The following is a 27204-nucleotide window of genomic DNA, read 5'->3' as shown; positions in this document are numbered from 1 at the left end:
GAGTATGTACTGTATGTATGTATATAATTTCTTCAGTTAACTTTTACTTTCTTTTATGCAAAGAGTTTCACTTTTTTCCTCTTTTTGTTAAGAGATGTATCTTTTGGTGGTGTTTACAAGCACTCTATTTTTTCTAAGTTAAATTGCTTTTAATTAAAAGAAATAAATCGTAGAACACTAAAATTAGATTGATAAAGTGTTAGTGAAGTGATTGGAAAAGCGTGATATTTTTTTTCTACAAACAACAAAAAGGCAAAAAAAAAAAAAAAAAACAACCACCAAGAATCACCAAAATGGCGGCCATCGATGTCACATCAAAACAAACCCAAAATGATGCTTGCGCCACATGTGGCGGAGATGACAAAATTGAGTATACCATAAGATGCAATAATTGTGGAAACTGGATTCATTATTTATGTACTAGCCTTCCACTGTATCAAATTATGTATCTTATAAAGACAAATAGGGTATTCATGTGTGAGAGATGCTATATTTCCAAGTATGGAGGGGATAATACTGCAATTATTGAGGAGAAAGAAGCCAGAGACGCTATAGATAGGCAATCCAAAACTCCAAGATCCCCCAAAACTAAATCTATAAGCCACCATACCCTACAAACGGCACAGGAAGCTATGGAATGGCAATCAGAAAGGATAGAGAGGAACACAAAGATTGTAAGTACACCTACATCAGAAAATGAACTTACACAGGCAGACAAAATCCCTCCTGTCCCAGAGGCTAGCACATCAAACATACAATCAGAAGAAAATACCCAAACCACACAATACACATCAACACAAAAACTACACTCCACTGGGGCAATCCCAAAGCAGAGCAGACAAAACAATATTGGAGCAGTCTCAAAACCCTATAAAGACAACACTGTCACGGGGGCAAAGCCCAAAGCTCCAGAAAAAGATCAGGCTGAAACTAGTAGAAACACAAGCACTACACAGACTACAGAGGTAGTTAAACCCAAAAGGATTTGCAAATTCTACAAGAGAAACACATGCAAACACGGAAGGAAGGGAGAAGGATGTACATACAGCCACCCCAAGGTGTGTCAAAGGCTCTTGACACACAGACTAGACAATAAGCTAGGATGCCTACGAGATTTCTGTACGTTACCACTGATGTACGCTTGGTAGGAAGTGCAAGGACTACCACCCAATCATCTGTCGAAATGCCATCAGGTCCCGCACTTGTACCAACGAAAGCTGTAGATTCCCACATCCCAAAGGAACAAAGTGTACAACAGAGACCACTAAACAAATATACAACACAAAACAGGGCAATGCACCGAAACAAAAAAAGGAGGAAAATGATAAACATCTCACACAGGATACCCCTGCAAATCAGACCACACCCAAAGTCCCAGATCAAAACCATTTTTTAGAGGTAGTCCAAAGACTTATAGAAATGGAAAAACAACAGCAGAAAACCATGAGCCATATAATGGACAGACTGGACAGATTGGGGGAAAGAGACAGGGTGTGCAACAAAATGTATCATTAGCCTCCTTTTTCTATGCAAACATCAAGGTCTCTATCCAAAGTCAAATCAGGCCTAAGTCCCAATGCTAAAGGAGTTAGCTTATCAAAGAAATTTGATGTTTCTAACATTAACGGAAACCCATTTGACTAGAGATCACCTGGATGCAGAGGTTACCATCGATGGCTACACCATACACAGGGCAGACAGAAAAAACAGAAGCCACAGAGGAGTCATAATCTATACAGGAAATGATCTAGCAGCATGTATCGAAGATGTAGAATCTTTCTCATATGGGACAATAGAACTCCTGAAGATCTACATAAAAAATCTTGACATGCTAGTAATGACAGTATATAGACCACCAAATACAACCCCGGACCAGTTCGAAGAAATACTTGCAAGGATGAGGGTGGTTTTGGATACCCTGCCAAAAAGCACAACAGAAGTAGTGATCCTTGGGGACTTTAATCTCCCACACATAAATTGGCCAAATATGAGAATTCTCGGTGGCACACTAGAGAAGCAACAATCCCTAGCCCTGAAAAAGTGATAGACAAATACTTCCTCCTCCAAGAAATCAGAGAGCCTACCAGAGGATAAAACATACTAGACCTAATGTTGACAAACAGTAACAACTTAATCTTTTCTTGTGAAATCAGAGACACCATCCTATCAGACCACAAATATATATTACTACAAACAACGTGTGTCGACCAGCAAAAGGACCACGAGAGGAGAGCCGCACAAGAGGAACACCTAGGCAACCTAAATTTCTACAATAAAAATATTAACTGGGACCAAATAAGAGCAGATATAAAAGCCATAAATTGGGAGGCTCACCTACAAAAGGAAGATGTGGATGACATTCTCAGGGAAATAGTTATAAGATGTCGGGAAATCTGCTCCAAACACATACCTAAGAAAACAAGAAACAAGAAAAGAAGTATCATCCCCAGGGACCGCAAAATCCTCATGAGAAAGAGACATTCATGCAGGATCAGGTTAAGTAGAACACACTTTCCACCAGCCCAGGAGAAAATTAAATCACACATAGAAGAGATTGAGAAAAAGATTAAGCTATCCCATGAAGAGCAACACCGAAGGGAAGAGCCAGAAGCAGTACTCCAGATAAAGGAGAACCCAAAATATTTTTTCTCATACGCCAAAAAAAAATTAAAGAACAGATCAGTAGTTGGGCCTCTTTACGATCTGAATGGTGAACTGACTGGAGAACCCGAGCAAATGGCAAACATACTTAAGTCACAGTATGAGAGTGTCTTCAGCGACCCAAAGAAAGAGAAGATGGTTGAAGATGCAAAATCATTCTTTACAGACTCTCCAAACAACCCCCAAATACTCTCATCAATCAAGATCAGTGAACAGGACATAATAGAAGCAATCAAAGCCATTCCACCTGAAGCGGCAGCGGGACCGGATGGTTTCCACGCACAACTGCTAAGAAACTGTGGACAGGAGCTAGCAAAACTGCTTCGGATGCTTTGGGACTTCTCAATAAAATCTGGTACAGTACCTACAACACTGAAGACATCCATCATTACCCCCATACATAAGGGAGGCAGTAGAGGCCAAGCAAGTAAATACAGACCAGTAGCCTTAACTTCTCACCTTGTGAAATTACATGAAAGAATCATAAGGAAGAGGATGGTGGAGTTCCTGGAAACAAAGGAATCTTTCAACGATGGACAGCACGGATTCAGGCAGGGTCAATCGTGTCTGTCCCAGTTACTCCAACACCATGAGAGGATCCTTGAAAGCACACAAGACGGCTGCAATGCTGACGTGATCTACCTTGACTTCGCCAAGGCTTTTGACAAGGTAGATCATGGCATACTCCTGCACAAACTCCAAGACCACGGAATAAAGGGCTCACTTGGAAGATGGTTACACAGCTTTCTAAAAGGTAGAACACAACAAGTATCTGTCCAAGGCGAACTGTCCAAGCCTAGTAATGTAAAAAGCGGAGTACCACAAGGATCAGTGCTAGGGCCACTCCTCTTCATTATCCATGTAGGAGATATTGATAACAAACTGAAATATACCGAAGCATCCTCTTTTGCTGATGACACCAGACTGAAACGGCAGATAGCAGGCCAAGAAGATGCAGCAAATATTCAGAAGGACCTAAAAGAAATACAAATTTGGGCAACATCAAACAACATGGTACTAAATGGTGAGAAATTTGAACTTGTATGCTATGGGAGAAATGAAGATCTCAAAAACTCCATGAGCTACAAGTATAACAACCAACCCATCAAAGAAAAAGACCATGTCAAAGACCTGGGAGTATACATGAGCAATGATGCAACATTCTCACACCACATCAACAAAGTAATAGATGCAGGAAAAAACTTGAGTGGGTGGGTGCTCAGAACTTTCAACTCCAGAGAAGGGCAATGCCTGAAGACCCTATGGAAGTGTCTGATAGTCCCAAGGCTTGAGTACTGCTGCCAGCTATGGTCTCCCTACAAAGTACAAGAAATAGCCAACCTAGAAGCTATCCAGCGTTCTTTCACTGCAAAAATTCAGGGAGTACAGCACCTAAACTATTGGGAAAGACTAAGCCAGTTAAAACTGTACTCCTTGCAGAGAAGGGAACGCTACATAATTATTTATGTGTGGAAAATCCTGGAGGGCAGAGTACCAAATGTGGGGATAGTATCAAACCATCATCCTAGAAAAGGAGGACTCTGCTTCATAAAGGGTACTATAGGCTCCTTACAACGAGTGAGGACACTAAAACACAACTCCTTCACTCACAATGGACCCCGTTTGTTCAACTGCTTCCCCAGAGATCTCAGAGACCAGACTGATACTAGCCCAGAAACCTTCAAGAGAAAGCTGGACAAATGGCTGGATGGGCTACCAGACCATCTACCGATACCAGGCTACCCCCTACAGCCACCACAACACCCTGCCAGAAGCAATACAGAACCAAGAGAGAGAGAAGATAGTAGGACCAACTGGAACGTGCGGAAGCCAACTTCAGCCGTGTCATTAACAGACAAAATTACCGAAAGTATGAACAAATAATACAATAAAATGTATCTTTTTTAGAAAACCCCACCTACATGATATAGCATAAGAAAATTAAATATCAATTTTATAAATTATGATACATCAATATAATACATACATACATATACCAAGGCTTTTTCCCCCTTCCAAGGGAGGTAGCCAAAAAGGGAAAGGCACAAAAAACACTCCCACCCATTTCATCCCTAAATACACTCCACACCCCTCCCACCCTTCCTCTCATCTGAGCACCTCCTGGATGACGGGTCATCCCTGCACCCTGCCCACCGCCCTGGGTCAGAAGCAGTGTCGCAAGACACAGTACATCCACAGCAAGGCCGCTTCATTTAATCGGCGACCCCCCCTCTCCGTCCCCTTTTGCATATAAGGAGAGGACGGGGAGAAATCCCTTCGGGCTGCGTCAAAAATTTACTCACACATACTACTCCACCCCCCCGCCCATTCCTCCTCATGCAGTCACAACATCATCCATATACAACCATTCTCCACTCACCTCTGTCTTCCGTCCTCTCCCTTCCTTCCTCAACAGACATTCCCCTCTTCCCCAAAGCCCCCTTCACCCCATCCATCCACCTCATCCTAGGACGTCCCCTCATGTTCACTCCCTCCACATCTGCCTTCCATACCTCTTTTACTAGTCTTTCTTCACTCATGCCTTCCATACCTCTTTTACTAGTCTTTCTTCACTCATTCTTTCCATGTGTCCAAACCATCCTAATATTCTTTCATCAACCCTCTCTCCCAAATCCTTTTTCACCCCTGTTCTCCTCCTCACCTCCTCATTTCTCACTCTATCTAGCCTAGTAACCCCCACCATACTTCTCAGACACCTCATCTCAAACACATTCAAACTCCTTCTCTCTTCTTCTCTTATGTTCCATGTTTCTGCCCCATACAGTGCTGTTGGCACAATCACTCCTTCATACAGTCTCCTCTTCGCATCCATTCCCAAATGTCTATCCCTCATTACACTCTTTAAACCACCAAGGCATTTACTCGCTTCTCTCAATCTACATTCTACCTCCACCTTCACTCCACCTTTTCCTGCTACACTTGCACCCAAGTATCTAAAACTATCCACTTCCTCCAGTCGCTCTCCCTTAATGTTCACTTCCAGTCTACTGCCACTTTCACCCCTTGTACATCTCATCACCTTACTTTTACCCACATTTATCTTTAGCTTTCTTCTATCACATACTCTCCCAAACTCTGCCACCAGCTTCCTCAATCCCTCCTCTGACCCTGCCACATGCGCAGTGTCGTCCGCAAACAACAGCTGGCTCACCTCCCACTTTTCTCCATTTTCTTTAACCATCTCCAATCCCTGACTCACTACCCTAGCATTCACCTCTCGCACCACCCCATCCATGTATAAGTTGAACAGCCAGGGCGACATAACGCATCCTTGACGAAGTCCCACCTTTACTTCAAACCACTCACTCTCTCCATTTCCAATCCTAACACATGCTCTACTACTCACATAAAAACTCTTGACAGCTCCCAAAAGCTTTCCTCCTATCCCATAAATCTGCATAACCTCCCACAGTGCCTTTCTGTCTACCCTATCATAAGCCTTTTCCAGATCCATAAAAGCCCAAAAAACATCCTTCCCCTTTCCTATAGCTTTCTCACATATCTGTCTTACCACAAAGATCTGATCTACACAACCTCTACCCGTCCTAAATCCACACTGTTCCTCACCAATTACTCCTTCTGTTCCTCTCCTAATCCTCTCAATTAAGATTCTCCCATAAGCTTTCCCTACTACACTCAACAGGCTAATCCCTCTGAAATTACTACATTCACACTTGTCCCCTTTTCCCTTGTAAAGAGGAACTATACAGGCACTACTCCAGTCCTCCGGTACTCTACCCTCTCTCCAGCAAACATTAAATAATCTCACCAACCAGTCCACCATCACTGAACCTCCCTTTTTCAGACATTCTGCATGACATCCATCCAGACCAGGTGCCTTACCTGCTTTCATCATCTTTACAACTGCCTTCACCTCATCCTTCCTTATTTCTCCTCCATTCTCCTCACTCATCACTCTCATTTTCTTCGTATTTCCCACTGCAGCTATCTTTCCTTCCCTATCCTCCTTCACATTCAGCAACTCCAATATAATACCTTGTAAATATTTTTCTTGGCAGAAATCAGTAACAGAAAATGTCAACTCCTTTAGACACCATCTTTGTTTTGATAGATTCGGAGATCGAAGATAACAACAATGAGCCTGATGACCTCTAAAATTATAAATACCACATTACTTAACCCCTTCCATACGGTGCCGCACACGTAGGCGTCATGGACTTAGATCTCGGTGGCAGCAGCCAATGCCAGCCGTACGACGTGTCGTAATAATACTCGCATCATAAGATATAGTCACCGCTTATATTGATCGTTCTCTCTTCACCCGTGAATTCTGATAACCATAGAAAATGCGATTACAAAAGAATTAGAAAGAATGTCATTATGGAGGGGCGACTACAATATATATAATCAAGACGCCGATATGGCAGCCTCGCGAATACACTCGCTCCCCATGACGCCTACGTGTGCGGCACCGTATGGAAGGGGTTAATACAAGTTGGGTTAGGTAGGTAGGTTAGATTAGGTTAGATAGGTAGGTTAGAATTGACGAATTTATCATACTTTAATTTCTTCAACATCCGCATCTTCCAAAACAAGGATGGTTTCTCAAGCAGTCAAAGCACCTATTTTTGTTTACATATAGCTTTTAGCAGATTTTTCTGTTATTGATTTCTGCCAAGAATAATGTATATTATATTGATGTATTATACAAATTATTATTTTCTATTGCTATATCACATAGCTGTGCACTTTTACTTTAAAAATTTACATATATATATATATATATATATATATATATATATAAAAACTTCTTATAATGGAGATGGCCAGGTTAAAGCATACACTCATCCTACACCCATTTTATGTCCCTCCTATCTTAATTTCTTGTGGTAGAAAGGTTATCCATTTTCCCCCACCTATTGCTCAGGTTAGAGGCACTGCAGCAAGACACATCACCTCCACAGAAGGGCTCAACAGCCTACACTGTCACTGGTTTAGTTTCACTCTTACTCTTTTCTCTTGCAGACCAATGATGAATGATGGTCAGCCCATCACTTATAGTCTGTGTTTTACCTGCAAGGCTAAGAACTAGTATGGTTACCTCTCTTTGTATTCTCTCATGGTTGCTTCTCTTTGTATTCTCTAGTTAGGTCAAACACCGCTAGAGGCACCACCATCTATGACATCTGCCAATAGCACATCATTTTATGCACACGCCATGACAGCCAAATTTACTTACCGCAGGAAATTTGATTCATACAAATGTCGCATGAGTGTATTTTACTACAATCATAGTAAATTTCAACCAATCACATCATCAGTTACATATCAGTACATAGAAACATGAAAAAAAACATGGCAGCCTGTATTCAACAGTAAATTTAATATTTGTTCATGTTTCAACGAGAAAAATGAGCTAGAAAACTCCAATAAATGGGTAACAGACCCAAATAAATGGAAACTACTAGTCTCACAGATTATTCTGATACCAAAACTAGGGCAGGGTATCACAGGAGAGCTGAGAAACTGTAAGTAGAAAATGAGTTTTTTCTATTAGGTTGGATAACGATAGCTAGGTCAATATGAAAATGGAATTCCTGATATTTGAGCTGAAGTAGTTCTCATGGGATGCAAAAAGTCACTATGAGTATAATGTAATTTGAATTATCCATCTAGCTGTCCTAGTTCTCGAGATATTGCATTTTGAATTGAATTAAATCGGACCTATTTTGTCCGAGGAAATCGGGCCGAAACGTGCGGTCTGACTAATCGCCGATCAAACGTAAACAATGACGGTTTTTACTGACAGGCACAATTTTATATAAAAATTTAGCATATGGTTGCATTATTTGACCTATTTTCTTTAAGATGTGTGATTTCCATGTAATTTGATCATAGAATTACGTTTATATCCTCTGCCAAATTACCCACCACAGCTACAAATACCATCAAATTACATGAAAATCACACATTTTAAAGAAAATAGTTTGAATAATTCAACTATATGCAAGCTATTACACTAATAACACAATAGTAACAAACTTAATAGTGTAGTTTGATCCATACCACCAGTGATCATAGATAGCGGGCAGGACGAATTGTAGCTGTGGTCCGTAATATTATGGAGGATAAAAGCGTAACTTCTCTTTGATCAAATTACATGAAAATCACACATTTTAAAGGAAATAGTTCAGATAATTCAACTATAAGTCTATTACCCTAAGAACATAATAGTAAGAAACTTAATAGAGTGAAGTTTGATCCATACCACCAGTGATAGATAAGATGGTGGGATGGATGTTGATGTTGTTATCCGATAATCCGACCCGATAGAAAAAAACTAATTAAAACCACCGATTTCTCAGCTCTACCGTAACACGCTGCCTTTATTTTGGTATTAGAATAATCCGCGAGACTAGTAGTTTTTGCCTATTTTGGTTAGTTGCCAGCACTCTGAATTTATTTAGCTCATTTTTTATGCTAAAACATAAACCAATTTTCGATTTACTGCTGAATGCAAGCCGCCATGTTTATCTTTTGTTTTTATGTACCAACATGTAACTGATGATGTAATTGTTTGAAATTTACTACGATCGTAGTAAATACACTCGCATAACATTTGTATGAATGAAATTTCCCGTGGTATGTAAATTTGGCCGTTTGCATGGCGTGCGCATAAAATGACGCGCTATTGTGCTCATCATCGACGGTGGCGCCTCTGGTGGTGTTTGACCTACCTAATAACGACAACATAAAACATATTGTGGCATCTTGGCTGCCGATGCAGATGTGTCCGTCGAATCATCTTTGCATGCTTTATCATGATCTATACTGGTACTCTAACCTTATGTAAGGTAGTATAATCCAATTACATCTTGCTATTGAACATTCATGTAAATAAATGTACTTCTTGATTTGTCATTCCTTGGGCCACCATATTGGATTTCCGCCATATTGGCTAATTAAAGTAATAGTTATTTCATAGTAATGATAGTTCTCCCAACTTTCTGATGCTTGAAAAACGAAGTCTAGGGCACTTCCAACCTCTGATCTATTAAACACTACATTTCCAAAAGTGACTTTCTGCATCCCATGACAACTACTTCAGCTCAAATATCAGTAATTCCATTTACATGTTGATCTTGCTATATTCTTTCATGGTTGTTTCTCTTTGTAGTTTGTATTTTTTCATGGTTGCTTCTCTTAGTATTCTCTCATGGTTGCTTTTCTTTGTATTCTCTCAATCGTATGCACATCCTTTAAAGCCGGCTTCAGTAGAAATGGTGAAAAGTTAAATACTGGATAGGAATACCTAGACTAGAAATATGTGGCTGACAGGCACAAAGACTGCCCTATCTTAGGTAGGTCAAACACCACCAGAGGCGCCACCGTCGATGACGAGCACAATAGCGCATCATTTTATGCGCACGCCGTTCAAACGGCCAAATTTACATACCGCGGGAAATTTAATTAATAAAAATTTTGTGTGAGTGTATTTACTACGATCGTAATAAATTTCAAACATTCACATCATCAGTTACATGTCGGTCAATAAAAACATTAGATAAACATGGCGGCCTGCATTCAGCAGTAGATCAAATATTGGTATATGTTTCAACGTAAAAAATGAGCTAACAAATTTATCGTGCGGGCAACTGACCATAATAAACCAAAACTACTAGTATCGTGGATTATTCTAATACCAAAATAAAGTCAGTATGTTACGGTAGAGCTGAGAAATTAGTTGTTTAAATTAGTTTTTTTTCTATCTGTTCGGATTATCGGATAACAACATCAACATCCATCCCGCCATCTTATCTATCACTGGTGATATGGACCAAACTTCACTCTATTAAGTTTCTTACTATTATGTTATTAGTGTAATAGACTTATAGTTGAATTATTTTAAATATTTCCTTTAAAATGTGTGATTTTCATGTAATTTGATCGAAGAGAAGTTACGTTTTCATCCTCCGTAATATTACGGACCACAGCTACAATTCGTCCTGCCCGCTCTCTATGATCATTGGTGGTATGGATCAAACTACACTATTAAGTTTGTTACTATTGGGTTATTAGCGTAATACCTTGCATATAATTGAATTATTCAAATTATTTTCTTTAAAATGTGTGATTTTCATGTAATTTTACGGTATTCGTAGCTGTGGTGGGTAATTTTGCAGAGGATAAAAACGTAATTATATGATCAAATTACATGGAAATCACACATCTTATAGAAAATAGGTCAAATAATGCAACCATATGCTAATTTTTTATATAAAATTGTGCCTGTCAGTAAAAACCGTCATTGTTTACGTTTGATCGGCGATCAGTCAGACCGCACGTTTCGGCCCGATTTCCTCGGACAAAATAGGCCCGATTTAATTCCATTCAAAATGCAATATCTCGAGAACTAGGACAGCTAGATGGATAAATCAAATTGCATTATACTCATAGCGACTTTTTCCATCCCATGAGAACTACTTCAGCTCAAATATCAGGAATTCCATTTTCATATTGACCTAGCTACCTATCTTGCGCTTGCAAGATTGCATTGCATCACTCAAAATTCAAAGGGAGAGTGTTCTGGTAGAAACAATGTTTAGCTTAATTAGGATTCCAAGAAAATAAACAGGAAAACCATTCCTCAAATATAAGGCCCAGTTTTGTATTTTTACTATTTACGACTACTCACTACAGTACTGGCGAACAACAATTATTGTTACAAGTATTATAATTATACGAGAATTAGTAGAATACCTTTGCCAGCAATGTCAGGTAAAGCAATTACAATGTATTGCTGCTGTCACGCCCATGAGTCATCTGTGTTTTTCTTTATTTATTTTTCTAGAGTGCAGTGTCAGACAGCTATACTATGACAACCAGATACACTTCTACCCGATTCTGACCATTCAAGGCCTGGTTGTTTACTTAAGGGACCTTTAGTATAAATAACAACAAAATATATAAGGGATAAAAATTGTAATGCTATTGAGTAATTTTATTGTGCCTGTTAACATTTATATAGATACATATTTATATGATTACTAACAGTCCTTTATATTTTAATAATATATATATTCTAGCTGGAAAATATTACGAATTGAGTTCCTCGTGGCTCCGTTATTGGGCCACTTCTATTCATAGTGTTTTACCTAGTTGTATTTACCTAGTTGTATTTTACGGGAGGGGGAGCTATGCTCGTGGGGTCCCGTCTTCATTTCTCATTTTATCTAAACTATTTTTAAATTCATGTATTGTTTTTGCACACACCACTTTCTCATCTAACTTGTTCCAACTGTCTATTACTCTGTGAGGAAAGCTGTTCTTTTTCAAATCTCTTCTATAGCTGTCTTTTTTTATTTTCTTTCCGTGTCCTCTTGTATTTCTGTCATCCCATTTTATCAGATTCTCTCTATCAGTAATTTCTATGCCTTTCATGATTCTGTAAATAGCTATCAAATCTCCTCTCTCTCTTCTTTGATCTAGTGTCTGTAGTTCAAGTTTTTGTAGTCTCTCTTCATATGATAGTTTTGAGAGTGTTGGTGCCAGTTTTGTAATTGCTCTTTGTATTCTTTCAAGTTTTTTATACATTTTTTTGTACTTGGTGACCATATCGTTGCTGCATATTCCAATCTCGGTCTTATCAGGGTGATTAGGATTTTCCTCACCATTTCTTCATCCAGGTATGTAAATGCCACTTTGATTGTTCTTATTAAATTATAAGTTTCTCCAAAAATCTTATATATATGTTTCTCAGGTGACATATTATTCATAACAATGACTCCCAGGTCCTTCTCATTTTCTACTTTTTTTATTCCTTCTTCTCCCAAATTAAATGATCCTGTTATTCTGTTTTTGCTTTTTCCAAATTCCATTATACTACACTTTTTTGTATTGAACTCCATCTCCCACTTCCTACTCCATTCCTGTACTTTATTTAGATCTCTCTGTAGTGATTCACAATCTTCTTCAGTTTTCACTCTTTTCAGTAGTTTTGCACCGTCTGCAAAGAAGCTCATATAGCTTTCAATTCCTTCATCCATATCATTAATATATATAGCAAACATTATTGGGGCCAGAACTGTTCCCTGCGGGACACCGCTTATTACTTCATTCCATTTTGAGTGCTGGTTTCTTATCACTACTCTCATTTTTCTTTCTTGCAAAAAGTCTTCCATCCAATTCAGTAATTTACCTTGTATTCCTCCTTCAGATTCTAGTTTCTTAAGCAACTTCTTATGTGGTACTTTGTCAAAAGCTTTTTTTAGGTCTAGAAATGCACAATCAGCCCATCCATCTCTTTCTTGTATTATATCTATTAGCCTTGAATAGAAACATATTAAATTGATGACGCATGATCGTCCTTGTCTGAATCCAAATTGCCTTGGATTTAGTACGTTGTTTTTTTCCAAGTATTTTACCCATCTATTTTTGATAATTCTTTCACAAATTTTTGCTATTGTACTTGTTAGAGAGACTGGTCTATAGTTGGTAGGTTCTTCTTTATTTCCTCCTTTATATATAGGTACTATATTTGCTTTTTTCCAATCTTCTGGAACTTTTCCTTCTTTCAAGGAACTGCTTATTATGCTATGTATTTTGTCTGCCAGTTCATTCCTGCATTCTTTCAGAATCCAGTTTGCTATTTCATCTGGTCCATGCGATTTTCTGACATCAAGATTACTCAAGTGTATCAATATTTCATTCTTTGATACTTCTATTTCTTCTATAGGGGGGACTTTCTCTTTCCATTCAATCTCTTCAGGTTGTATGTTCTCCCTTGTAAACACTGATTTAAAATGTTTGTTCATAATTTCTGCCATTTCCATTTCCTCAGTGTATTCAACTCCCCCTTGTCTTAATTTCTCCAAGTCCTGTTTGTTTTTCAGTTTATTGTTTACAAATCTGTAGAATAGTTTTGGTTGATCTTTACATTATTCTATGACGTCTTTTTCATATTTTCTCTTTTCCTCTCTGCACGTTTGTACATATTCATTTCTATAACCGGTATATATTTTCCATTTTTCAGGTCTTCTGTCTTTTTTCCATCTGGTCCAGGCTTTGTCTCTTTTGTCTTTTAACTCCCTACAACTTTTGTTGTACCAGCATTTTACATATTCTTTTTCTTGTTTTTGTCTTGGGACATACTTTTCCACTCCTTTTTTGTAAATTTTTGTCAAAATATTCCATTTCTTTTCCACTGATGTTTCTTCTTTGTATATTTCTTCCCAGTTTTCTTGTTGAAAGAATTCTCTTATTTTATCAAAGTTTGTTTTTTCATACATCATTCTTCCTTTTCTATATTGTTCATTTCTTTTGATATATTTATCTTCATTATGTTCCAGTTCAATCAATATGTGGTCACTTTTACCTATTGGTGTTTTATATTCAATCTTGTCCACTATTCTAGGTTCAGATGTAATTAATAAGTCTAGTCTCGATGGTTCTTCTTCATTTCTATACCTAGTGTTCTTCTGTATCCATTGTGTCATTGTGTGGTCAATAATCATCTCAAGTAGAGCGTTTCCCCATGAGTCGTCTCCACCCTTTACTGTCATTTCTTCCCAGCAGATTTCTTTGCAATTAAAGTCGCCCATCATAACTATTCTTCCTCCATCTTCCATTATTTTATTTAATGTTATCTTTGTGTCCTCTAACATACTTTTATGTTCACTCTCCTCCCATGAGGCTGTTTTTGGAGGCACATAATTTATCACAAATTTTCTGCTCTTCTTATCTCTGTCTTCCACTTCTATCATAATCATCTCTACTGTATTCTTTCCATATATGACACCTTTCACGTTTATATCCTTCTTAGTCAGGAACATAACTCCACCCCCTTGCTTTTTCTCTCTGTTTCTAATCCAATAATTGTATGCATCATGTCCTACACTGTTGGGTGGTAGTGGGCCTTTTAATTTTGTTTCTACAATTCCCATTATGTCCGGTTCTTTTTCCTTCAAATAATCATTCAGCTCATTCAATCCTGTTATTAATCCATCTATATTTGTGTAAGACACTCTTAGTTTTCTGCCACTTCCATTGTGTTCTCTGTTTCCCTTATGTTTTTCTTTTGTATGTCGAACTTCCTTAGTTTCATGTTCACTACTCTCCAATAGAATCTCTCTTTCTCTGACTCCGTTCTGTTCTCGTTTTTTGCCTTAGCTTCAAGTCTTTTCTGCTTTTCTTCCTCTCTTTCCTCTTTATTCATTTCCCTTTTTATCCATATCTTTTTATATTGTTCACTTGCTGCTAGTTTCCCTGTTTTGGATAAGATATTCTCTGCCGTTGTTTGTGACTTGAATTTAATCTTAATTGGTCTGGTCTTGTCTGTGCTATACTTTCCGAGTCTAAATTTCTCTTCGATTTGTTTCATAATTTCTGGTTCATCTTCCTGAACTGATTCTAGTAATTGGCTTACTTTTTCATTTTCCTCTTTGATTTTTGTGGTTCTATCTGTGTTGTGTTTCTCTTCCATTCCTAATATAATTATACATTTCTTCTTGTCTGCTAAATCTCTTACTATATTCTCCTTTTGTCTCATCACTTTAATAACTGAGTCTTCAGTATGTTCTTTCAATTGCTGTTTGACTATGTCAGTGAATGAAACCTTATTTCCTTCTTGGGTTGTTTTCCAATTCTTAGCTTCTTTAGCTATTGTCTCTCTGTTTTCTTTACTATTCTTCTTCAATTCCTCATTCTCCACCTTTACATCTCTTAACTGTCTTTTTAGGTCTTCTATTTCATCAGTTAAGTTTTTATTCGCCTTTTCTAGTTCTTCCAATCTTTCAACCCTTTGTAAAATGGTGTTCATATGACCTAACCTACTCTCCAAGTCCTCGATCACCTTATCAACCTTCTCCTCTAGTCTTGTCATCCGGGGGGGGTTTGTGTCCCCCCCACCCTCTTTAGATCCCTTGAAAATATTCTCATCACTTTCTACTGTATTTTTCCTATCTATACTTCTAATCTTTACATTCTTATTAGACATTTCGTCGTCTTCCAGTTGGGCTTGTGGTCGTTTGTTTACTTTTCGGCGGTCTGCTTGGGCCAAGTCCTCTACTTCCTCATTTCCTTCCATTTCCCCAGCAATCCCTCCCCTTCTCCTTTTTCCTTACTTTCCCACTACCCCACGAGCAATTTCCCCCCACCCTGTAAATACAAAAAGGCACTTCTCTTTGCGTTGGGATCCACAATCGGCACTTTTCTTCAGAACGTTCTTCAAGCCGTCCGTTCGTTGAAAGTGTGTGTGTGTGTGTGTATTTACCTAGTTGTATTTACCTAGTTGTATTTTACGGGAAGGGGAGCTATGCTCGTGGTGTCCCGTCTTCATTTATCATTTTATCTAAACTATTTTTAAATTCATGTATTGTTTTTGGGGTTCGGAAGAAAGCCCCAACGGAAAAAAGACCCAAAAATGCCTAGCAAAAAAGCCCCACCGGAAAAAAGACCCACTTAGGAAATTCCCTGACGGAAAAAAGCCCCACCTTGAAAATATCCAGGCGGAAAAAAACCCAAATTCTAGAAAAGCCCCAATTTAGGAAAACAAGACAATAATTTAAAAATAAAACTGTGTTTATTGCTTAAAAGATAAGTTTACTTGACACTATATGAAAATAATACAATATACTAAATATTGATAAAACAATCGGAAATTACTTCAGTTCAACACAAATAATACATGACAATAGAAAATCAATTATATAATTGAGCCTAGCTATGCAGTATAAAGCATAAAAGTATTAAGTATAAAATAAAACAAAGTCAGCACCAGTTTACATATCAAATGAAAATACTACAATATACTAAATATTATGAATAGCAGATTTTTAGTATAGAAAAATACAAAGTCAGCACTAAGTTACGAAATATTTCTTTGTCGCGGCTCGTGCCGCTTAAATTCTTCTTATCGGCTTAAGAAACCTGCACAGCGAAGCTATAGCGATAATCCCATACCACACTCCTGGTCATATGGCCATTTCCCGAAGGTTGAGTGTGGTTTGAATTTTCCGCCAAAATCATCGGAAATTTAAAATTCCCGGCTCTGTGCAGGCATGCGCATTGCCGACCCCACCTCCCCCTCCCTATCCCCTCCCTTCTTACCCGGCTAGCTCGAGCCGGGCGTCGCGTCACTTCAATGAGAAATGAAGGCTTCGCCTGTGGGAGGAGGGAGGGACCCTAAATCTGTGCAGGTTTCTTAAGCCGATAAGAAGAATTTAAGCGGCACGAGCCGCGACAAAGAAATATTATCGGCTGAAAGAAACCTGCACAGCGAAGCTATGCATGAGACGAGGACAGGTGGGAGGAGAGGTGAAGCCTGAATCAAACCGTTATTACGTGTGTCTTTCCTATGGGAGACTTATTCATTTCATCACTCAGTAGAGGGGAGAAAGAAACGTCAAGTACCCACGCCGAAGAATGTGACATGCACAACATTGCACTGTTCACACAATGCGTAAATTATACGAAATTTGTATCCTGTTCAACGGTTCCTGGCCCCTCCCCACTCCTCGGTCGCCCTTTGCCCCCTCCACTTTTTTGAGATGAGAGGGGTGGAGCCGTTTCCATGGCGACACATGGGACAGGGGCGACCGAGTGGTAGAGACACCGTGTCCCCAAGGGAGTCGTCGATGTCCAGTCCCTAGGTCCCGCACCCGCTCCACAGAGTGGGTGCGAAGAAACTCCAGCGATGCCACAAAGTCCCTGATGCTGTGGGCGTGCGGGGCATGGCCCGGGTCGGCTCTCTCCCAAAAAGCGGAAGGGCAGGTGCGCCCGGGACCTCGGGGTTAGGGGAATCCTAAATTTCGAGTTGTAGAAGAGATGATCCTCAGAAATCTCTTCCGTGTGGTCCACGTAGTCTTCGAACGCACGGACCGGGCGCAGTGGATGTGGGCGTCCTCCCTCCCGGAAGGATTGTATTCTGAGAGGGCCGATCATATCGTCCGCTCGGCCGTTCCTGGCCAGGAATGTTGGTGATGGAGAGAGGGTTAGGGCCGAGCTGTCCTCCTCCAGTTTGGAGACGGACGGGTGGCGGGTGATTGCTGCCAGCTGTGAAGCCCTGTAGTCCGTAGTCAAGGCGAGCAGAAAGGCGACGCGTCGAGGGAAGTGTTCTTCCTCCATAATGGCCCTTTCGAACGCCAGGTACTGCAGAACACGATGCAAGGACCAGGCCAGGACCGGTTGATGTCTCGGCTCTCTCGAGGCGCTGATCCCCTTCATTAGGAGGGTTCACGCCCTCTGTGGCACTCGGATGTTCATGCCAAAGAGTAGCGGATCAGTGAGGGCTGTATAGTGAGGCAAGATAGTCGCCGGTGCCCTGTTGGTGGAGGTAGCCAGCCAAGTCAAGAAGTCCGGGACCATGCTGGTGGAGATGGTCACCATCGCGCGTCTCCGAAGGCAGTTCCGGAATCTCCGTCAGCAGGACCCACACTGCCGCACTGAGGACGGAAGGTGAGCTCTGAGCATCTTGTCTGCTGCCTCTGTAGAGAAGAGTTGGCTGAGAGCTCCCCGTAGAAACTCCAATTATCAAGTTGGAGTGACGCTTGGAGAGGCGCGGTAAGGCTGTTGGCTAGGCAGGCTGACCCCAGTAGAAGGGGAGAAGGGCCCCATCTCATTAGCTCCCCGAACCACGGCTGGGTTAGCCAGTAGGGAGCTATCAGGAGGACCTGACCCTTGAAGGATCTGAGGGTCTGCATCACCTTCAGGAGGACTAGTGTCGCTGGAGGAGGAAAATGAATACGTACCTCCAGCTGTTCCAGTCCTCCGTGAAGGCGTCTGGGCCTCCTGTGCGTGTCCTTTGGATGCAGGTGAGGTAAAGGGGGAGCTGGGTCGTGTTTGGGGAGGCAAACAGGTCCACCTCTGGGGTGCCGTAGCGGAGGGAGAACGACTCGAACACTTGTGGGCGTAGTTGCTACACTACGTAGATCTCTTGAAACCTGGATAGAGCGACCGGCGTAGGGCCCCCGACCGAAGCCAGGGACGGAACAACCTGTGGAGTGCTGAGGGTATCGGCCCGGGCAGGTCACGCGGGAGAAGCAGTATGCTCCTGTCGACCTCCCGTACCAGCCGTCGGCGCCCCAAGCGGCTCAGTGGAAGGGCCGGGGTCGCGAAGTTGAGGCAACCCCCCCCCCCCGCCACCGAAGGAGGGAGGACGTGTGAGAGAAGCACGCTCTTTTGGCGCAAGGGAGCACCCGAAGGACGCTGACTGTGTCCCACTCAATCCCGAGCCAACACACTCAGAGCCACTGAGATGTCGGCCGATGCACCCTCCCCGGTGGGCAAATGCATCAACTAGCCGTCTAGGAACATGAGTGTGGAGACGCTTGCTTCCGTCCAACGTACGCCTACCACTCTCACTAGTTTCGTGAAGATCCTCGGGGTAAGCGAGAAACCGAAAGGGAGTATGCGAGGCCAAGTTCGTTTCCGAGCGACCTCGTCCGTGGGCGTTAGTCAAGAGGCTTCGTCCTGGGTGAAGACGTTCCCTGAGCGTCTCCCACGAAGACGGGCCTGGACCCTCGGTATGTATCCAACTCACCCCAAGTCTTCCCGCGGGAAGTCCTCGAAGCCCGTGGCGAGCGTCTTCATCCAATAGTGTGCTATGGCAATTTGTGACGTCTCATCACCCACAAGCGGACTTCTATATGTTTAATACCTAGTGACATCATGTGATTATACTGTGACGTCACCGGATTGATCATGGCGCCATAGGATCGTCTCGTGACGCCACAGGGATACAAATTGACGTCATAGGACTACATGGTGACGTCAATTTATCACATAATGACGTCATTTTATCATACCGTGACATCATTGAGTCACAGTGAGCGTTGAAATAAATTTTGACATGGTAAAATTCTGGACCATCATGACTGTAGAGTAAATTAAGTTGAATAGGAAAAGACATGTTCATTTCGACCTAAGTCACAGTGAGCGTCGAAATTAATTTTAACATGGTAAAATTCTCGACCATCATGACTGTAGATTAAATTAAGTTGAATAGGAAAAGTCATCTTCATGTTGACCTGAGTCACAGTGGGCGTTGAATTAGTTTAACATGGTAAAATTCTTGACCATCATGACTACAGATTAGCTTAAGTTGAATAGGAAAAGTCATGTTCATTTCGACCTAAGTCACAGTGAGCGTCGAAATTAATTTTAACATGGTAAAATTCTCGACCATCATGACTGTAGATTAAATTAAGTTGAATGGGAAAAGTCATGTTCATGTTGACCTGAGTCACAGTGGGCGTTGAATTAGTTTAACATGGTAAAATTCTTGACCATCATGACTACAGATTAGCTTAAGTTGAATAGGAAAAGTCATGTTCATTTCGACCTAAGTCACAGTGAGCGTCGAAATTAATTTTAACATGGTAAAATTCTCGACCATCATGACTGTAGATTAAATTAAGTTGAATAGGAAAAGTCATGTTCATGTCGACCTGAGTCACAGTGGGCGTTGAATTAGTTTAACATGGTAAAATTCTTGACCATCATGACTACAGATTAGCTTAAGTTGAATAGGAAAAGTCATGTTCATTTCGACCTAAGTCACGGTGAGCGTCGAAATCAATTTTAACATGGTAAAATTCTCGACCATCATGACTGTAGATTAGCTCAAGTTGAATAGGAAAAGTCATGTCCATTTCCACCTGAGTCACGGTGAGCGTCGAAATTAATTTTAACATGGTAAAATTCTCGACCATCATGACTGTAGATTAGCTCAAGTTGAATAGGAAAAGTCATGGTCATTTCGACCTGAGTCACAGTGAGCGTTAAAATTAATTTTAACATGGTAAAATTCTTGACCATCATGACTATATATTAACTTAAGTTGAATAGGAGAAGTCATGTCCATTTCGACCTGTTTTTTTTTTTTTCAAGGTCAAGGCATTTTATTTATGTAATACCTAGCACTTTGCGCCAACTTAAACTGTACTATTTAAAACTGATTTTCCTCTTCTCATTACACTAAATGATTGTAGTTTCTTTGAACTAATTTATACTCATTTTAACTAACACTGGACTCCCTAAGTCTAAAGTTCTTTTGTGTTTTACTTGGGGGTGGAACATCAGGTAAGTCATCTTTAAACTCAAGCCAAGTGAAGTTGATAAGAGGTTGGCTGTGGCTCATGAGAAGGACTGGGTGGTGATTTTTTTTTTTTTCTTTTTTCTTTTTTTTTTAAGAAACCTGGAAGGAGGGTGGTGCCGTGAGGCGTTAGAAGACCATTGAAGCTCGGAGGTATGGGGCTGCCGAGGCCTGATGATCCTCGGGGAGCCACCCTCCGTATCATAAGACACGTCCCCTTGTCCTCCAAGAGGCCCGGGTTCTTACCACGGACGACTTGAGGACGTATGGGGAACGGAGTACGAGTGGAAAAGGTCAAAGTCTACGCCTAGGGCCTGACAAAGAAAGTTATAAGGCGTTAAAGGACCATTATTGGTCGAAGGTATGGGGCTGCCGAGGCCTGATGACCCTCGGGGCGTCACCCTCCGTATCATAGGACACGTCCCCTTGTCCTCCGAGAGGCCCGGATTCTTACCACGGACGACTCGAAGACGTATGGGGAACGGATTACGAGTGGAAAAGGTCAAAGTCTACGCCTAGGACCTCACAAAGGGAGCCATTAAGGCGTTAGAGGACCATTATTGGGCGGATGTATGGGGCTGCCGAGAGGCCTGATGACCCTCGGGGGCACCCCCTCCGTACCATAGGACACGTCCCCCTGTCTTCCGAGAGGCCCGGGTTCTTACCGCGGACGACCCGAAGACGTATGGGGAACGGATTACGATCGTATAAGGTCAAAGTCTACGCCTAGGGCCTGACGAAGCAAGCTATGAGGCTGTTAGAGGACCATTGATGACCGGAGGTTTGGGGCTGCCGAGAGGCCTGATGACCCTGGGGGGCGCCACACTCCGTACCATAAGACACGTCCCCTTGTCTTCAAAGAGGCCCGGGTTCTTACCACGGACAGCCTGAAGACGGGGACGTATTGCGATCGTATATGGTCAAAGTCTACGCCTAGGGCCTGATACAAACCGTGAGGCAATAGAGGACCGATGATGGTCAGAGGTATGACGCTGCCGAGAGGCCTGATGACCCTGGGGGGCGCCACACTCCGTACCATAAGACACGTCCCCTTGTCTTCAAAGAGGCCCGGGTTCTTACCACAGACGGCCTGAAGACGGGGGCGTATTGCGATCGTATATGGTCAAAGTCTACGCCTAGGGCCTGATACAAACCGTGAGGCAATAGAGGACCGATGATGGTCGGAGGTATGGCGCTGCCGAGAGGCCCGATGACCCTGGGGGGCGCCACACTCCGTACCATAAGACACGTCCCCCTGTCTTCAAAGAGGCCCGGGTTCTTACCACGGACGGCCTGGAGACGGACGTATTGCGATCGTATATGGTCAAAGTCTACGCCTAGGGCCTGAAACAAACCGTGAGGCAATAGAGGACCGATGATGGTCGGAGGTATGGCGCTGCCGAGAGGCCCGATGACCCTGGGGGGCGCCACCCTCCGTACCATAAGACACGTCCCCCTGTCTTCAAAGAGGCCCGGGTTCTTACCACGGACGGCCTGAAGACGGGGACGGATTGCGATCGTATATGGTCAAAGTCTACGCCTAGGGCCTGATACAAACCGTGAGGCAATAGAGGACCGATGATGGTCAGAGGTATGGCGCTGCCGAGAGGCCTGATGACCCTGGGGGGCGCCACACTCCGTACCATAAGACACGTCCCCTGTCCTCCGAGAGGACCCGGGCTGTTTACCAGGGACGGCTCGAAGACGGGGACGGATTGTGCTCGTATAAAATCAAAGTCGAAGAATGGGACAAACCAGCAGCCAAGCGGAAAGCGATAAAACTAACAGACGATTAACCAGCAGGAAACGGGACCGCCTGCTCCCATGTGGGCAGCGAGTTAACCACTCCGTCCCGTTTCCGCGATCTAAGTGACGCGACGCCCGGCTCGAGCTAGCCGGGTAAGAAGGGAGGGGATAGGGAGGGGGAGGTGGGGTCGGCAATGCGCATGCCTGCACAGAGCCGGGAATTTTAAATTTCCGATGATTTTGGCGGAAAATTCAAACCACACTCAACTTTCGGGAAATGGCCATATGACCAGGAGTGTGGTATGGGATTATCGCTATAGCTTCGCTGTGCAGGTTTCTTTCAGCCGATGATAGTACATTTGAAAGTTAGCACTACTTTAAATAAATCTAAATCGAATTAAAAGCTGATGCAGTGGGCACAGCCTTTAACCCCTTCCATACGGGGCCGCACACGTAGGCGTCATGGGGAGCGAGTGTATTCGCGAGGCTGCCATATCGGCGTCTTGATTATATTTATTGTAGTCGCCCCTCCATAATGACATTCTTTCTAATTCTTTTGTAATCGCATTTTCTATGGTTATCAAAATTCACGGGTGAAGAGAGAACGATCGATATAAGCGGTGACTATATTTTATGATGCGAGTATTATTACGACACGTCGTACGGCTGGCATTGGTTGTTGCCACCGAGATCTAAGTCCATGACGCCTACGTGTGCGGCACCGTATGGAAGGGGTTTAAGAAACGCTTCAATGTCTTTCTGGCCTGCTTCGAAGTCTTTGCAGAGAGTGGAAAGCCTTTTCTGAAGGTCTTTCGTATGTCTCCTCTGGCGCTTTTGTGGTGGTTGGCCTCGGGCATTTTCCAACAGTGTCGTTGCAACAAGGGCTTGGTCTTTTCGTAGAGCCTCGATCGCGATCCACACGGAAGGATGGTCGTGGCCGATCATGAGTGTGAAGGCTTGATTCCACGCCTCACAATGGTTGTTCGTACGATGCCCGCCAGACAAGCTTACTTCTGTGGTAAGTGCCAAACACGCAGTATTTTGGTAGAAGTTTATTGCGGAGATCTACACACAAGTAAGACAGGAAGTGATCTGTCACAAGCGAATGCTTGGGGGCCTAGCTGGGCATTAAGACGCGCCCGTGGCCTACTTTCTGTTACATTGTTGCTAGGCGGGAAAAAGATTGGGCAAAACAATACATACTAACATATCTAGGTATATACATAGAAATATACAGCAACAAGAGAACAATTACATATAATGATGAATATGCATGCAAAATGGTTAAGGGTAACATATATTTAGTTCCTTAATTCTACGACGTGTACAATTGGCATAGACGCATACGCGTTTAGCGTACGCCTAATGACGTATATATATTCGGTTATATAATTATGTATAGGGCACTTATATAATGTAATGACTACATAGGCTTACTTATACAATACATTTACAATAGATATATGTTGATATTAAGTACTCATGTATAATAATGAAGTATGACATATACAATAAAGGAGATACATATACAATAAATATATACAATAATTAAGTAAGGAAGGGCTTGGCTACATTACTCCCCCCTTGAGAGTGTAGCGTCAGTGAAGAAAGTCTTTAGTAGTAGTAAAAATCAGATTTATTGTGAAATCTCACTTTTCTGCCCGCACGACTTATGTACGGGAGAGCGGAAGTATGAGGGAGGGAGGGAGGGGAAGAGGTGATAGGGTGGCCAAGGTCATTGGCATCAGTTGTGGGTGGTATGACGCTGGAAGTGTCAGAAGTGGACGAAGTAGGAACAGGAGGAGTGGAAGGTGTTGAAGGTATGTCTGGGGTTACATGGAGACGGGTCTTAGGGCGAGGAGAAACTGGGAGGAAAGCTGGTTTCAAACGATCAATGGAAACTGAGGTTTCGCCTTGAGGTAGGTTAAGGATGAAGTACTTAGGTTCACGTCGAATGACGTCATATGGACCAGAGTACGGAGCCTCCAAACTCTTACGAATTCTGTCGACTCGTAACCAAACTTTAGAGCAAGAGTGAAGGTCGTGAGGAAGATAGGGTGGAGGTGGTGTATGGCAGTCACCGGATGCGAGATCTTGGAAATTGACAGACTGCATTTCCTTGATGAGACGGAGGATGGTTGTGTCATCCGAGGAGTGGGTGTGTTCCTGAGTAATGGCGACAGAAGGGCATAACATATGAGCGCTAGTAACGGCGGTAAATGGGGAAAATTTGGTGACGTGAGGTGTCATGCGATAGCCAAGAAGGACGATAGGTAAGGAGTAAAACCAGTTATCTTGCCTAGCGCGAAGAGCTGATTTCAGAGAACGGTGGAAACGTTCAATCATGCCGTTAGCTTGAGGGTGAAAACTAGTAGTACGCATATGGTGGAAACCAATGATAGATGAAAGCTTAGAGAAAAGTTCACTCTCGAATTGGGAACCTCTATCCGTGATGACATGAAATGGAACACCGAAACGGCATATCCAGCCATTCACAAAAGAGATTGCTACAGAAGTGGCAGTAGTGTCAATGAGGGGAATTGCTTCAGTCCAACGAGTAGCTCGGTCAATGCAAGTCAACAAGTATTTGTATGGGAGAGGGTAAGGATAGTTAGGAAGAGTAGCAGGGGGCAACGGTCCTACAATGTCGATGTGTACTGATTGGAAGCGGTCAGTAGGAGTAGATATAGGAGAAACAGGAGAGGAAGTGTGGCGGGTAGTCTTAGACTGTTGACACCTAAGGCATTGTCTTACAAATGTCTTTACATCTCTGTCAATGTGTGGCCAGAAGTAACGTTGTTTTACCAACTTAGAGGTGGACTGAACACTAGGATGAGAAAAGTTATGCAAAGAAGAGACTACGTCATTACGTAAGGGTAATGGAACAAAAGGTCGAGGAGTGTTAGTAGAGGTATCACACCAGAGTGTTAAATCAGAGGGTAAAGTGAATTTAGAGAGTCTAGGCTTGAAAGTTTCCAGTTCGTCATCTGTTGTCTGACTTTGAGCGATGCCACTTAAGTCAAAAGCGTCGAGTGTAACAGCGCATGACGTGCGAGATAAGCAATCAGCGACGACGTTGGTGTCGCCACGAATGTACTCGACTGAAGAAACGTATTCAGAAAGAACAGAGAGTTGTCGTTGTTGTCTGTCAGTTTTAGCAAGAGATTAGAGTAAAAGGCAGCTACGAGGGGTTTGTGGTCAAGAAATAGGGTAACTGTATGTCCGTCAATGAGAGTCCTGAAATGCAAAACTGCGAGGTAAGCAGCTAATAACTCGTGGTCGTAGGTGGAATAGATGCGTTGTGCGTCAGAGAGTTTCTTCGAGTAGAATCCTAGGGGCGTTGGCTCGCCGTCTATAACTTGATAGAGAGCGGCGCCAACGGCTAGGCTTGAACTGTCAGTCACGAGTTGGTAGTTTGTCGGTAATAGGGAAGGGTAAGCTAAGGTTGGACAGTCCAGTAAGGCTTGCTTCAAATTATTGAAGGAGTCCTTTGCTGCGTCAGTCCAAGTGAGACACTTTGAAGAAGGATATTGTTTAAGAAGCTCAGTAAGGGAATAGGCTACGGTTGCAAAATTAGGAATCATGGGCCGAAAAAAATTGATCATACCCATGAAACGGCGCAAAGCCTGTGAAGTCTGAGGCAAAGGAGAATCGGAAATGGCCGTAGTGCGGTCTTTAGGTGGCTTAATCCCTTGTGAGCTAATCTCGTAACCGAGAAAGGTAAGGTTTGACTTGAAAAATTGACATTTGTCAAGAGAAAGTCGCATGTTATGCTGAGCCAAAATAGAAAGAACAGTTTGAACATCTGAAATATGTTCTTCAAGGGTCTCACTAGCAATCAGTACATCATCAAGGTACGTAAACGTGTTGTTTACGTTAGCTAAGAGGGTATCTATAAAGCGCTGAAATGTGGCTCCGGCATTTTTCAATCCAAAGGGCATGTACAAAAATTCAAATAAACCAAATGGCGTGCATATCGCAGTCTTAGGAATATCTTGTTCAGCTACAGGAATCTGCAGATATGCGCGTTGTAAGTCTAACTTAGTGAATATAACCTTATTCTTAAGTGACATGGTGAGAGAGCGCAAGTGTGGTATGGGAGATTTGTCATCTACAGTTACATTGTTGAGACCTCGGTAATCTCCGCAAGGTCTCCAGGAATGTGGTTCTTTCTTGGGAACCAAATGAAGTGGGGACGCCCAAGGTGAGTTGGAGCGTCGTATGATCCCTGCATTAAGCAAAAATTGAATCTTATCCTTGGTAGCTTTGAGCTTCTCACCTGTCAATGGCCTTACTTTAAAGGATATAGGGGAAGAATCACCTGTATCAATATGATGATAGGTTGTAGTTTCTACTGGTGGAGGATCAGACAGTTGTCGGGGCGCGGTAAGTACGGGGAATTTTGAAAGAAGAGCAATGGCTCTTGAATCAATATCCCCATAATGTACCGCATGTGAAGAGATAGGGAGAGGAGAAGCCTTAAGGGGAATGGTGCATGCAGTGGAAGGATCAGAGAGGAGGCGATTTCTACAATCAACTACTAGTGAATTATGGGTAAAAAAGTCGGTACCAAGAATTGGGCGGACAACATCAGCAACGACGAAGGACCATGGGAGAGAACGTCTGATACGTCGAATCCCAAGTTCCACGTCAACTTCGCCGTACGTACGAATACGGGTACCGGAAGCAGTAGTAAGTTGTACTACCGTGGAACGGAGCAGTGG

General features: G+C 42.4%; 1 protein-coding gene across 2 annotated transcripts in view; it reads right to left on the bottom strand.

Moving 5' to 3' along the window:
• The window catches only part of Cpsf100 (cleavage and polyadenylation specificity factor subunit 2), a 156693-nt gene extending 145120 nt beyond the window's left edge, over positions 1-11573 (bottom strand). The window contains exon 1 of one of the 2 annotated variants that reach the window (XM_076182966.1): positions 11404-11573. The gene's annotated coding sequence lies outside the window, so the exon portion shown is untranslated. The remainder of the gene's footprint in view (positions 1-11403) is intronic. The other variant, XM_076182967.1, reaches the window with a different exon arrangement.
• Between the last annotated feature and the right edge of the window lie 15631 nt (positions 11574-27204).

The sequence above is a fragment of the Oratosquilla oratoria genome, chromosome 3 (genome assembly GCF_046742065.1).
Source record: "Oratosquilla oratoria isolate Oo_2021 chromosome 3, ASM4674206v1, whole genome shotgun sequence".
In the NCBI taxonomy this organism is placed as follows: domain Eukaryota; kingdom Metazoa; phylum Arthropoda; class Malacostraca; order Stomatopoda; family Squillidae; genus Oratosquilla; species Oratosquilla oratoria.
The sequence above is the reverse complement of the archived record's forward strand: the minus strand, read 5'-3'. Positions and strand labels throughout refer to the sequence as shown.